Source organism: Solanum tuberosum, unplaced genomic scaffold (assembly GCF_000226075.1).
Source record: "Solanum tuberosum cultivar DM 1-3 516 R44 unplaced genomic scaffold, SolTub_3.0 scf00015, whole genome shotgun sequence".
In the NCBI taxonomy this organism is placed as follows: Eukaryota; Viridiplantae; Streptophyta; class Magnoliopsida; order Solanales; family Solanaceae; genus Solanum; species Solanum tuberosum.
In genome coordinates this window covers 286,554-299,225 of record NW_006238941.1, presented here as the reverse complement: position 1 = coordinate 299,225, position 12,672 = coordinate 286,554, and the positions used below count along the sequence as shown (strand labels likewise).

Below are 12,672 nucleotides of genomic sequence, written 5' to 3'. Positions count from 1 at the left end.
TTTAAAGTTTAAAGTTTAAACTTAAATTCAATTGAAACTTTAAAGTAACTTTAAAGTTTGAAGTTTTAAATTGAAGTTTTTTAATAATATAATTTTATTAATTAATAATATAATATTATATAATAATTAAAGTTAATAAAAAAATAAAAAAAATTATCGGTACACAATGATCCGGTAAGAACCGGTTCCGGTCCGGTCCAAACCGGTTCCAATCCGGTAACTAAGGGATCGGACGGAACCTTTGGAAATTTCTGGTAAAACCGGTTCCGGTAAGACCCGGTTCCGGTAAGGAAATCCGGTAACGAGGACCGGTTCCGATAAAATCGGTCATGTCCGTTTGCCAGCCTTACATGACACCAAAGGAGTAAACCATGATGGACTAAATACCTCATGCTAAAGTAGGGATGGGGGGAAAGAGATGAGGATATCAGGATATCATATCGGCCTCGGCCTACCAAGTAGCACCCTCAACTAACTGATTCCTCCAAATAACTTTCACTAATGCAATTTCTTTATTTCTCAACTTTTTAACTTGCCGGTCTAAAATCTCAATCAGAATTTCCTCGTATAAAGATTCTCCTCAACTCCCAAATCTTCTAAGGGGACTATAGATGTCGGATCTCCAACACACTTCTTCAACAAGGAGACAATGCACGAATGCCAACTCACTAGGCAATTCAAGTTCATAAGTAACCTTGCCAATTTGTCTCAAAATCTGATATGGGCCCACATAATGGGGACTAAGCTTCCATTTCTTCCCAAATCTCATTACACCCTTCATGGGTGAAATTTTCAAGTAGACCCAATCATTTACCTCAAACTCAAGATCTTTTCTTCTCACATCGGCATAGGACTTTTGTCGACTTTGAGCTGTTTTCAACCTCTCTCTAATAAGTCGAACTTTCTCCATAGCCTCATGTACCAACTCGAGACCTATAAGGGCAACTTCACCCACCTCAAACCAACCTATTGGAGATCTACACCCACCATATAGGGCCTCAAATGGAGCCATACCAATGCTTGAGTGATAGCTATTGTTGTATGCAAACTCCATCAAAGGTAAGTGATCATCCCAATTACCCTTGAAGTCAATTACACATTCTCTCAACATATCTTTGAAGGTTTAGATAGTACGCTCCGCTTGCCTATCGGTTTGTGGGTGAAAGGCCGTACTAAGCTTAACACGAGTACCAAGACCCTTTTGGAAAGATTTCCAAAATTGAGAAGTGAATTGGGTACCACGATTGGAGATAGGGCACTCTATGCAACCTTACCATTTCCTTCAAATATAACTTGGCGTTGTCCTCCGCCGAAAAAAAAACCCTGACGTGGATAAAATGAGGCGATTTCGTCATCCGATCAACAATAGCCCAAATTGAGTCATGTTGTCGCCAGGTGTGAGGCAAACCAACAATGAAGTCCATGTTCAAATCTTCCCCCTTCCAAGTAGGGATACTAATATCTTGAGATAAACCTCCCGACTTTTGATGTTCAAGTTTCACTTGTTGACAATTGGGACACTTAGCCACAAATTCTGCAGTATCTTTCTTCATCCTATTCCATCAATACCGAAGTTTATTTCCCTTTTGGGAGGAATACCGGATAGATAATCTGGGAACATTTTCGGAAACTCGTTAACAATGGGGACTGACTCAAGAGTAGGTGTTTTGAGAATCTACATCCCTTATCCTAACTAGATGGTAAATGCAACCCTGAGAAATCCTCTTTCTAGTTTTAAGACAAGAAACAAACTGACCCTAAGGCATAGAATTTCCCCCTTTCCATTCTAGGACATGCTCATTCGGGAACTGAAACTTGACTACACGAGTTCTACAATCAACAGAAACATAACATGAGTGCAGTCAATCCATACCAAGGATGACATCAAAACCTAGCATATCTAGCTCTACCAAGTCAACAAAAGTAATTCTATGAGACAAGGAGATGGGACACTTTCTATAGACCCTCTTAGCCACATTAGAATCACCAACAAGAGTAGAGATAGAAAAGGGTATCAAACCTCATCGCCACATATGGCGTCACAAAAGACAAGGTAGCACCAGGGTAAAGTAAAGCATAAACTTCAAGCAGGAAGACTTTCAACATATCGGTAACCACATCGGGAGAACCCTCTTGTTCACCACGAGTGTGGAGTGCATAGAATCGGTTTTGCTTGGGAGCATTTGAACCCGAACCACTAGGTGGAGCTTGCTTGCCCACTTTTCTTTTAGCCGTAAGCATTGGGCAGTCCCTCATCTTATGACCACTTTTACCACAACCGAAGCAAGCATCCGTGCCGGCTAGGCACTTACCCTCGTGCTTCTTCCCACACCTAGCACAAGTAGACATAGGCAATGATGATCCACTACCATTCCCTCCTTGAGGCTTAGGGTTAGACACCCTATTTTTGTTGAACTTAGAAGGAGCATTGGAGGAACCTTGGCCAATTCCACCTTTTCCACCAGTGTCACTTCCATGATCATCGCCGCCTTATACACTTCATCAATAAACTCTTGAGGATCTTCCTCAACCTTGGTCCCATGATACTCCTGGGGATTCATTCTAGTAAAGTCCCTCACTCTAGATGTCGTCGTACCCACATTTGGGTTCACGGGGCCCACAACCTCCCTATTGGCTTAAGCCGTCATGGCTTGAGCCAACACTTAAAAAGCAGCCCTAAACTCCGCACTAGTCACTTGCTCGGCCAAAGGGTCGACCAAAACTTGAGGAGGAGCTTCTCATTCGCTTTCCTTCTAACGTAAACTCTTCGAGGGGCCATGTCCCGAAAAGAGCCATATAGGGATTAGGAGAAAGACATATAGAGTTACACTCTACCACATGACTTTAGAGTAATCAAAGAACTGGAGTTTCCTAATCATCTTATAGCCTCTCATTGATAAATGTGGCATGCTTCACACTCATGAACAAGACTATACTTGACGTGGCTTATGAGACTTCCTAGGACCTTTCTAAACCTTATGCTCAGATTACCAAGTTTGTCACGACCCAAGGTACCCCCTAGGAATAACATGGCGTATAGGACCCCGAAAGGCCCCATACAAGCCACTTAGCATCCATAACATAAGAAATGGAATGAAGAGAGGTAAAAAACAACATTTCAAGTTCAAGAGTTTTATAAAAGTAAAGCGGAAGTCTAAACACTTGTCTCATTAGTCATCTAGTACATAAGAATCAAATTGGGCCTAGCCTATACATCATGTCCAAAACTTAAAGTAAGAAAGAAAATTGAAACAATGAAAATTTGTCCTCGAAGCATGAGGACTCACCAAAGCTCAAAATCTCTCAAATCAACTTCTTACCACGAAACTGAGAACCTTGACTGTCAGACCCTGCATTTGGGGAAATGTAGGCAAGAGTATGCGTTAGTACAAAATAATGTACCAAGTATGATAGTTATGCAAAAAACATTTAAACATGCTAAAACAGGACATTTTTATAAGTAAGCAATGATCAAGCTAAAACATAAATCTTGAGAGATAGAAACCATAAGTCATAAAACATGATCAATGCAAATAGACATCATCTTAAGTCACATGTGAGATTCTTTTTGAAGTAACCTTAGTTCATTATTGTGGGAGATTTACCTTTAACCGACATATAAGACCATGTGAGCTAACAACACGGAATCTGGTGTCTACCCCACACCAAAAATGGGTGTACTACTTGCCAAGGTAAGACCATCAACTTCTAGCTTATGTGGATCCTCTAGCTAATGTCTATCTATGACAATCATCCTATGGGGGCACATAGGTATAGGATAGAGAGATAGCTTCTAGAAACTCGGCCTCTACTAACGAGAGAGCTCCCATCTTAATATCCTCTCGGTGCTAAGCGTAAATTCCATGGAATAGTTATTTTCTTAACTTGTCTTTATTATCCACGGAAGGGCATGGCATCTTACCAATCCAAGCTAAGTCATATGTCATCCAATGGTAAGGTACAATGAAGTAACCAATCCAAGCTAGGTGTCATTAGAATAGCTCCTTATCTTTGATTCATTTTAGGTGAAGAAGACCTTTCAACCTTAGAATCTTTCGTGTGAGAAAACCTTTCACATTCATGCACAAGTTAGCTATGTGAGCAATCCTTTCACAATAATTAACCACAACAACAACATATACGCTTTTACTCTCAAAGAAATCTACTTCATGTCTCATCAATTCCATAAGAACATGCAGAATTCCATAATTCACCTTTCATAGTTCAAGACCCACATCATATCATCATAATTGGAAAACATCAGATTTACATGGGTTCATGGAGAATCATCATAAAAATCATAGTATTTCATCAATTCATGCATAATAGATTATTATTCAATCATTTAAATCAACATTGAAGAGAACTCATTGCAATTGAAGAAAACCCTAGCTCAATTGGGGATTTGTAACTTTGAAAATAGGAGAATTTGGGAACTCCATGAATGAAAGAAATCCATGGATGAAAACTATCATACCTTGATGCCAAAAACTTGCTATCGATGGAGGATTAGGAGACTTGGTCTTGAAAACCCTAGCTTGACTTCTTTTTCTTCTTTTAGAGAGAGAAATATTTGGGGAAAGAACTTGGAGAGATTTAGGAAAATTTAAAGAATGATTTGGAATGGTTAAATTTTAGGTTTAAAAGACTTATGTAGGGTCTAGGATTATTTTAGACTTCACTAACAAGTTTTATTTTTCTAAATCAATCTCTACAGACGGGTCTACCGTCCGTGGACCATTCTACCTTCCTTGAATGTGTCAATGAAGTATTACCTTAGAATAATATTTTTTACAAGGATGGGTTCTCTGACCGTGGACTCTTCCACCTTACTTGAACCCTTCCTTAGATCCTTGCCTTGCACAAGGCTTGGGTTCAAGGATGGGTTCACTGACCGTGGACTCTTCCACGGTCCTTGAATCCTTCCTTAGACCCTTGCCTTGGAATATTTTTCGCAAGGCTTGGGTTCAAGGATTGGTTCACTGACCGTGGACTCTTTCACCTTCTTTGAACCCTTCCTTAGACTCTTGCCTTAGAATATTTTTCACAAGGCTTGGGTTCAAGGATGGGTTCACTGACCATAAACTCTTCCACCGTCCTTGAACCTTTCCTTAGACCCTTGCCTTAGAATATTTTTCACAAGGCTTGGGTTCAAGGGTGGGTTCACTGACCGTGGACTCTTCTGTATATTCAAATAAAAAAGAGACTTTCGGATGTTGAGAGACTTTGGTTCTACACAGTTGGAGAGTGCAGTTATATAAGTACTATACTTGTTTGATATTTCATCATAACTCATGTATTGTTGGAGACCATTGCTTTAATCCTGATGGATGTTGAGAGATACAAATTCTTTCATCCAAATAGGTGGCTTACTGCCTCTAGTGGATCTCCTTTCTGGTTGATTGTTCTCAGGAGGTTGTTGTATAGGTAACTGTAATGGTTCACCATTCAAATCAACTATCAAATGATTGTGTTGATCTTCCTCTCTGGTTATATCATTTGTTATCCTAGACCCTTCCTCGGTGCTTGTATATTTACTAGGTTGTTGTGAACTAACAGGAATGCTAGACCATTGAGTTGAGTAATCCAAAACTGAATGAGTCTCAGTCTTTAAAGACAGGAACTGATGTAGCTTTTTCATTGAAGAATGGGTACACTGTTTCATTGAATAGTACAAAGAATACTTTATCAATTAAATCATACAAAATGTATCCTTTTTGTAATTCAGAATAACCCATATGGACAGATATGCTAGACCTAGATAATAGCCTATCATGTTGATTAGGCATATCAGCAAAAGCATAAACAACCTAGTACTTTCAAATGAGTAAGAAATGGATCCTTTTTCATAGAATTTGGCAAATGGCGATTTACCATTTATAGCTGATGTAGGAAGCCTATTTATCAAATAAGCTACAGCCCGTACACAGTGCCCCCAAAATTTAGTAGGTATATCAGCTTGTAATCTAATGGCCCTAGTCACTTCAAGAATATGTCTATGTTTCCTTTCAGCCACATCATTCTGTTGAGGAGTGTAAACCATGTTGTCTGATGAACAATTGCTAATTGTTTAAATAATTGATCGCATATTGTGTTGATGAACTTAGTACCATTATCAGTCTTAATTATTTTTTACTAATTTTCCAAACTAATTTTTGGTATAATTCATAAAGTATTCAAGGGATATACAAGAAACAACCATGTATATTGACTTCACGTATCAGGACACTACTTCGGTTCAAGTGCCAACGATCGCGTGTAGTGATATAACCCAACCAAGGGTTGGGATCGTTCCCATAGGGAGTGGTTTCGAGAATTAATAGAAAAGTAAAATCAAGTTCTAATCAATCATAGCTATAAACATTATCGAATACAAACATAATAAATTTAAGGGGTGACACTAATGTCAATTATCAAGGGGGGTTTGTATTAACTAATCAACAAAAGCGACAAAAATATAAGGAAACGAGATAGGGAGACGGGATTCTTGGGATATGATAGGAATATGGGATAAAAGACACTTTCGGGTAAATGCTATTGATAGTATATCGCTGAATATTTGTAACTAGGCTAGACTTTAGTGGGGGTAAATTCTCTCTCGAGCAACTTACCCCGAATCAACTCGGTTTCTCTCGAACACCGAGTTGTCACTTTTAAGCACAACCTCCGCGTTAGTCCATTCTCTCTCTTGAGCTGAAAGTGTGGGAGAGGGACTAGGATTCACTCTCTCGAGCTGAACCCAAGACGACCCAATAACCACCGGCTATCGATTTAGTAGTCATTAGTTTTAAAACCTCTCTCTCAAGCAAGCCAAAAACACTAAGATGAAATCATATTTGCAACTACAATCTCATTAAGTTCAAACACAACTACTAAACGAAATCACATTTAAACAACAAATATACCAACAATAAGCAACACCCAACAGTAAATTTAACCCATATTCACAAAATCACACCCCAAAATTGGGGTTTTAGCTAGACATAGAGAAAAGGAAGAAAATGATACCAAATCGAAGTAACATCAACTGGGTATGATTTATATTCACTTTAAACGAGTCTAAGATGAAGAATCTTCAACACCCACTTCCAATTTCTTGGAGTTGAAAGTCTTCAAATCTTCAAAAGCTAAGCAAAAATATTCCCTACTTGACAACTTAGAAAATAAAATGTTGTATCTAAAATTGCATACTAAAATAAAAATTCAAACTAATATTTATAGTTATCAAAAAATGTGCTGCGAAGGATCACTCGGCGCAGTTAGTCGGGATCGCCGATGCACTCGGCGATCCGCCCTTTGGTCTGTTTCATCGCCGTTCAGCTCTTGCCTTCAACATCTTCGCGTTCTGAATCATTGGGCGATATAGTACTGCTTCGCGGAACTGTTCGGCGACACGCCGACTAATCCTTTTAATCGCCGACTTGATCTTTTCCTTCAGGGCTTAGCACACCAGAACTTTGGGCGAGGTTAAGGCCTTTTGGCTACTCGCTGAATGCATTAGGCGATCCTCAGGCCTTCTTTTTTTCATCTTTTCAGCCGTTTTGTTCCTTTTTGCCAAGTAGTGTCCATGCTTTGCCTCAAACTCCAAATACCCGAAACTTAAGGATTTACATCAGTTATTGAGACAAAATATGCATTTGAGGACACTAATTCTATTAAAATAAAGCCCTAAATGATTCCAAATTGTGGACTCATCATATATCTTGAAAAATCTTCTACAATTGTCAAGAAATATTTGTTCCCATCATATGTATCAGTCTTGTTGGGACCCCAAAGATCTACATGAAAAAATTCAAAACAACTACTACTTTTTATGCTACTAGACTGGAAAGGTAATCTACACGGGCACACTACACAATCTACTATTTTATTTCTAACAGTAGTGACATTAGTAGAAAACAATTTACTAAGGACTGAAGTAGAAGTGTGTCCTAGTCTTTTATGCCATAGTGTGACAGCCTTAGACTTCAACTAAGAACACCGTGCGACACTTGACAACTCGCTCACAAATCTTTCACGATCTTGCAAGCTCAAGTAAGCCTTTTTATACTAGATCGCTAAGAGAATGAAGAAAGACACAAGATAGTTTATAAGAAGGCTTTTGTATTGCTTTGGAAGATTGCTTTCTTTTGCTTAGTTAATTTACAAATGGATGCCTCTCTATTTATACTACTAACTTAGGGGCTAAAATGTAAATAATAATTGTTACACAAGTCCCTACATATTTTCTCTAGAATTCTCTACATGCGTAGAATATTCTAAGGCTTTTCAAGAATTCTTCCTAGATATTCTAGAGTCTTTCAAAGAAGTTCTTCATCGTTTTAGAATCTTCTCATAAAAGCTAGCATACTTATGCTTCCAAATGGACAACTTTATGCCACATGGCGCTTATGTGGTGTGATGAGGTGGCGGATCATGACACTCTTCCCCACCTGTTGTTGTGACGACCGTGGCATATTGTTCTTGTATGAACAGTTGAATCTTGTCTTATCACATGCGCGACCAATAGAATATTGACTCGATCAATGCCCTTGTGCAACTCCTTAGACATTACATCCTTATTCTCTTCTAGTACTTTCTCTATACGTGGTGGCAAAAATGCTCTAGCTCTATTGTTTTTAGTCACTCTCGCAATGGTGGCTTTGAGCGTCGACTCCTCTTTCTTAAGTCCCGTCATGAGCTGCATAGCCAATAGTTGAGCTTGTCCTTCTATCTTTAGTACCTTAATCAGGGGCACCATACATGATCCTTCTTGCTCCATGACTAAGAGTCGTTGGAGGTAAGGATTGGTCATCGTGTGACATTTCTGGAAAAACTCTTGCCCAAGAATTATGTCAAAGATATCTAACAGAGCGACAATAAAATTGGTTTTACCTTGACACTTGCCTTTCGTGATGCTTACTCCATGAGTGACTTAGCACAAGGGAGTCAGTGGAGCATTGACTGTCTTGAGGTGAGTGTTACTTGGATTGTAACTCAACCTCAACTTTATTGCTTGGCTCTTGGTAATGATGTTAGCCTCTGCACCTGTGTTGACCTTAGCACGAGCCAGTCTTCCATTGATCATGATGTCTATATATTGTGCGCCATATTCTTTTGGATTCTCCGATTGCTTTGTGATAGCTCCACATAGACCAATCATGCCCAACTGCGTCGTGCCCAAACCTTGCCTAGGTTCTTGTGTAACTTTCTCCTTCCATTCTTGTAATATGGCACTAAGATTCTTCAGTTCAGGGTGTCTCGCATAGCCATGCAGCCCACCGCATAAGTAGCAACTGTTTCCCTTTTTAGTGTGTGTTTTCCTGTAACATCACTCTAATGTCCAAACTTTTTCCCATCAGACTTATAGGTGTCATGATTCTTGGGATGTGGTTGTTTCTCTTTGCTTTTTCCATGGTCTCCTCTACCTTGGTCATGACTACCTCTCTTCTCTGCTCATTTTCCTCTGTCATGCTTAAAGTCTGTCAAAGCTTCGGCCTGCGTGATGACTTTCATCAATAGTCCTAACCTATTGGTGCTCCAACTCCATCTTGGCCCAACTTCGCAGCCCATCCATGAAGTGGAACAACATATCTTTATCCGTGAGGTTGGGAATCTGAAGCGTGAGGGTGGTGAACTCCTTCACATATACTCGTATATTGTTTGTCTGCTTCAACTCCCTAAATTTGCGCTTTGCCTCATAGATGAAGTTGTTAGGAAAGAATGCTTTCTTGAACTCTTCCCGGAATAGCTCCTAAGTGTTGATGGTGCAAAGCCCCTTCCGTATCTCGGACTCTTTACGCCTCCACCAAAGCATGGCCATCTCCGAGAGGTACAACGCGACAGTGTTGATCTTGTTCTCGTCGCTCTTCACCCTGCTGCACTTGAAGTAGTTCTCCAAATGCCATAAGAAATTCTCCACCTCTTGCGCATCACAGACGCCTTTGAGGTGGCTTGGGAGCCTCAACCTTGGCCTCCCTATATCTGTCGAACGACGAGGGTCCTCCAACTTCAATGCCCACTTTGAGTGCTTTCATCTCGGCCTCCATGGTTTTAATTGTGCTTAATGCATCCATGAGCCGACATCCAAGGAAGAGATGATTTTTTCATCTCATATTCCGCATGCTTATGTGCCTCCAACTCTTTGCAGATGTTTTCATTTTTGTCAAAGGTGAAGTCCTCAAGAGTCTTGAACTTGTAATCGACCCCATTGAAGCATCTGTAATCGCCACAACTTACCTTGCCGTGTCAACCCCACAACCCACTCAATTCTAGGCATAACGTCTACGGGTTGTTCCCCACGTTCATCATCACTTGCCTTAGTCGCCGAAGGTGAGTGGGATGTTAATGCTTCGCTTTGTGTAGGTTCACACAACAATTCCTCATTCTTCTTAAGATTCTTCCTCCCTTTTTGGTGCTTCATCCACCATCCTGCCTGACGTTGTCGGTGCTAGCAGCATTAATGTCTTTTTTTCTCACTCCAGATTCTAGGGAACACCCAAGAGGCCGTTGCATCTTATACTGATCTTGTCAAAAGAAATTTGGCCGACGAGTCTTCACTTGCGGTGGCTGTAAATAATCTCATTGCTTTAAAGGGTCCTAAAGATGTCTCTGATGGCCTAAGGAAACTTGATAAGCTAATAGAGAAAAATGATGAACCAGAGAAGTTTCAGCTTGCTGGTGGACTGGACTTGAAGCTCTCACAGAAGCAAAGGGAAGCAGTATATACGAATAGGGTGCTGCTGCTACTTCATTCTAATAAGATGGCTCAGTTATATTATCTGTAAGATTTACATCGGTTTGCAATGGTTCTCCTTCGAACAATTGATGCATTAGAAACAAGGGGACCCATTAATAGACATCCAACTGCTACTGTTTAGTCCCCGTCTTTTTCCAATGTTTATTTTTGTCACAGGCTAGAGAACTTGTTGGCGCTCTACCTGGGATGTTCCCTGGTAGCCTGATGCCTGTACTTCTTCAAGCTGCTGTACATGTGAGAAAGAACAAGGCTACTAAAGCTGAAGAAATACTTGGACAGTATGCAGATAAGTTTCCTGACAGATCCAAGGTTATCCTGCTTGCAAGGGCTCAGGTTGCTGCAGCTGCTGGCCATCCACAGATTGCAGCTGATTCCTTGGCGAAAATACCTGACATTCAACACAAGCCTGCAACTGTTGCGACCATTGTTTCTCTCAAGAGGCTGGAGATACTGATGGTGCCGATACTGTGTTTGATTCCGCAATCAAGTGGTGGTCAAATGCCATGACTGAAGACAATAAGCTCAATACCATCATGCAGGAGGCTGCTGCTTTCAAGCTCAGGCATGGAAGGAAAGAGGAGGCCGCACGCCTTTATGAACAGCTAGTGAAAAGCCATGGAAGTATTGAGGCTTTAGTTGGATTAATCCAAACTGCAGCCCATGCTGACATTGAGAAAGCAGAAGCTTATGAGAAGCAGTTAAAACCACTACTTGGTTTGAAAGCAATAGACGTCGACAATTTGGAGAAAACTTCTGGTGCCAAGCAAGCCGAGAAAGGTCCAAATGCTGGTGCCACTGAAACACACGAAGCGAAGAGTAAGGATAAGGCGAAGAAAAAGAGGAAGAGAAAGCCAAAATATCCAAAGGGCTTTGACCCAGCTAATCCAGGACCTCCACCTGATCCAGAGAGGTGGCTTCCCAAGAGGGAGAGGTCTAGTTACAGACCAAAGAGAGAGGATACGAGAGCAGCTCAAATTAGAGATTCTCAAGGTGCAGTGGCTAAAGAGGTGGCGAGCAGTAGCAGTGATACGAAGTCAAACCAGCCAGCTAATCCAAAAGGAGCCTCTCAGAATGCAGTGCAATCAAAGGCTTCATCCAAATCTTCCAGGAAGAAATCGAGGAAGTAATCCAACAACAGATAACTGATGTTTCTTTGTTATTTTTCCGTGGATTCTTTTTGCCTGATTCATTTAGCATTTCTGTTGTACAACATGAGTTAGACTCGGAGATGTTTATTTAGCATTTCTGTTGTAGGGCAGGCATCTGAAATTAACTTTAATCACTTTTGGGAAGGCCTCATTTATCGGGTTCTCTTAGGTCTAAACTATTAGGATTTTGGCATCAGTGGATGGATGAGCTCTGTTTTTAATTTCTTTTCTGCCTTTATACTTATTGCTGTCTGCCCGGAACACATATTATTCCCTATGTGGAAGGAAGTCGATTAACCAGAGAAGTATTTAATTCACAACATATTTGTATGTAATTTTCTTCACTAAGTGGAACTATAAAGTTGTGTTTTCTTTTGATGATAAAAAATTATTAAATATGTATTTTATGCCTACTTGTAACTTTTTTTTCTTCTCCGAAACAGAACCCCTTTTATTATTGCATCAACGGAATACATAGCTTAAACATATCTTTTGCATCCTGGATGATCCAACTTGGGAAAAACTTCTCCCAGGAGATTTCCTTCAACAAAGAGATGGAGTATCTAGCTAAATTATTAGCTATTTTGTTCACAGATCTAGAAATATATATAAATGCTACATGATTGAACATGCTTGAAAGCTTCCAAATGTCTTCACACAACACTTCTATCTCCCATGAAGTTGCGCTTTTCTTTCCCACCGGTTTCAGAGCGCTGTTTTCAACCCCATGAGGAGTCGGTCAATGCACGATGAGGAACTACCAACCGGTAATCAATTGACGTCGGA

General features: G+C 40.3%; 1 pseudogene; it reads left to right on the top strand.

Moving 5' to 3' along the window:
* The window catches only part of LOC102595810 (signal recognition particle subunit SRP72-like), a 66,577-nt pseudogene extending 54,453 nt beyond the window's left edge, over positions 1-12,124 (top strand).
* Positions 12,125-12,672: the final 548 nt, after the last annotated feature.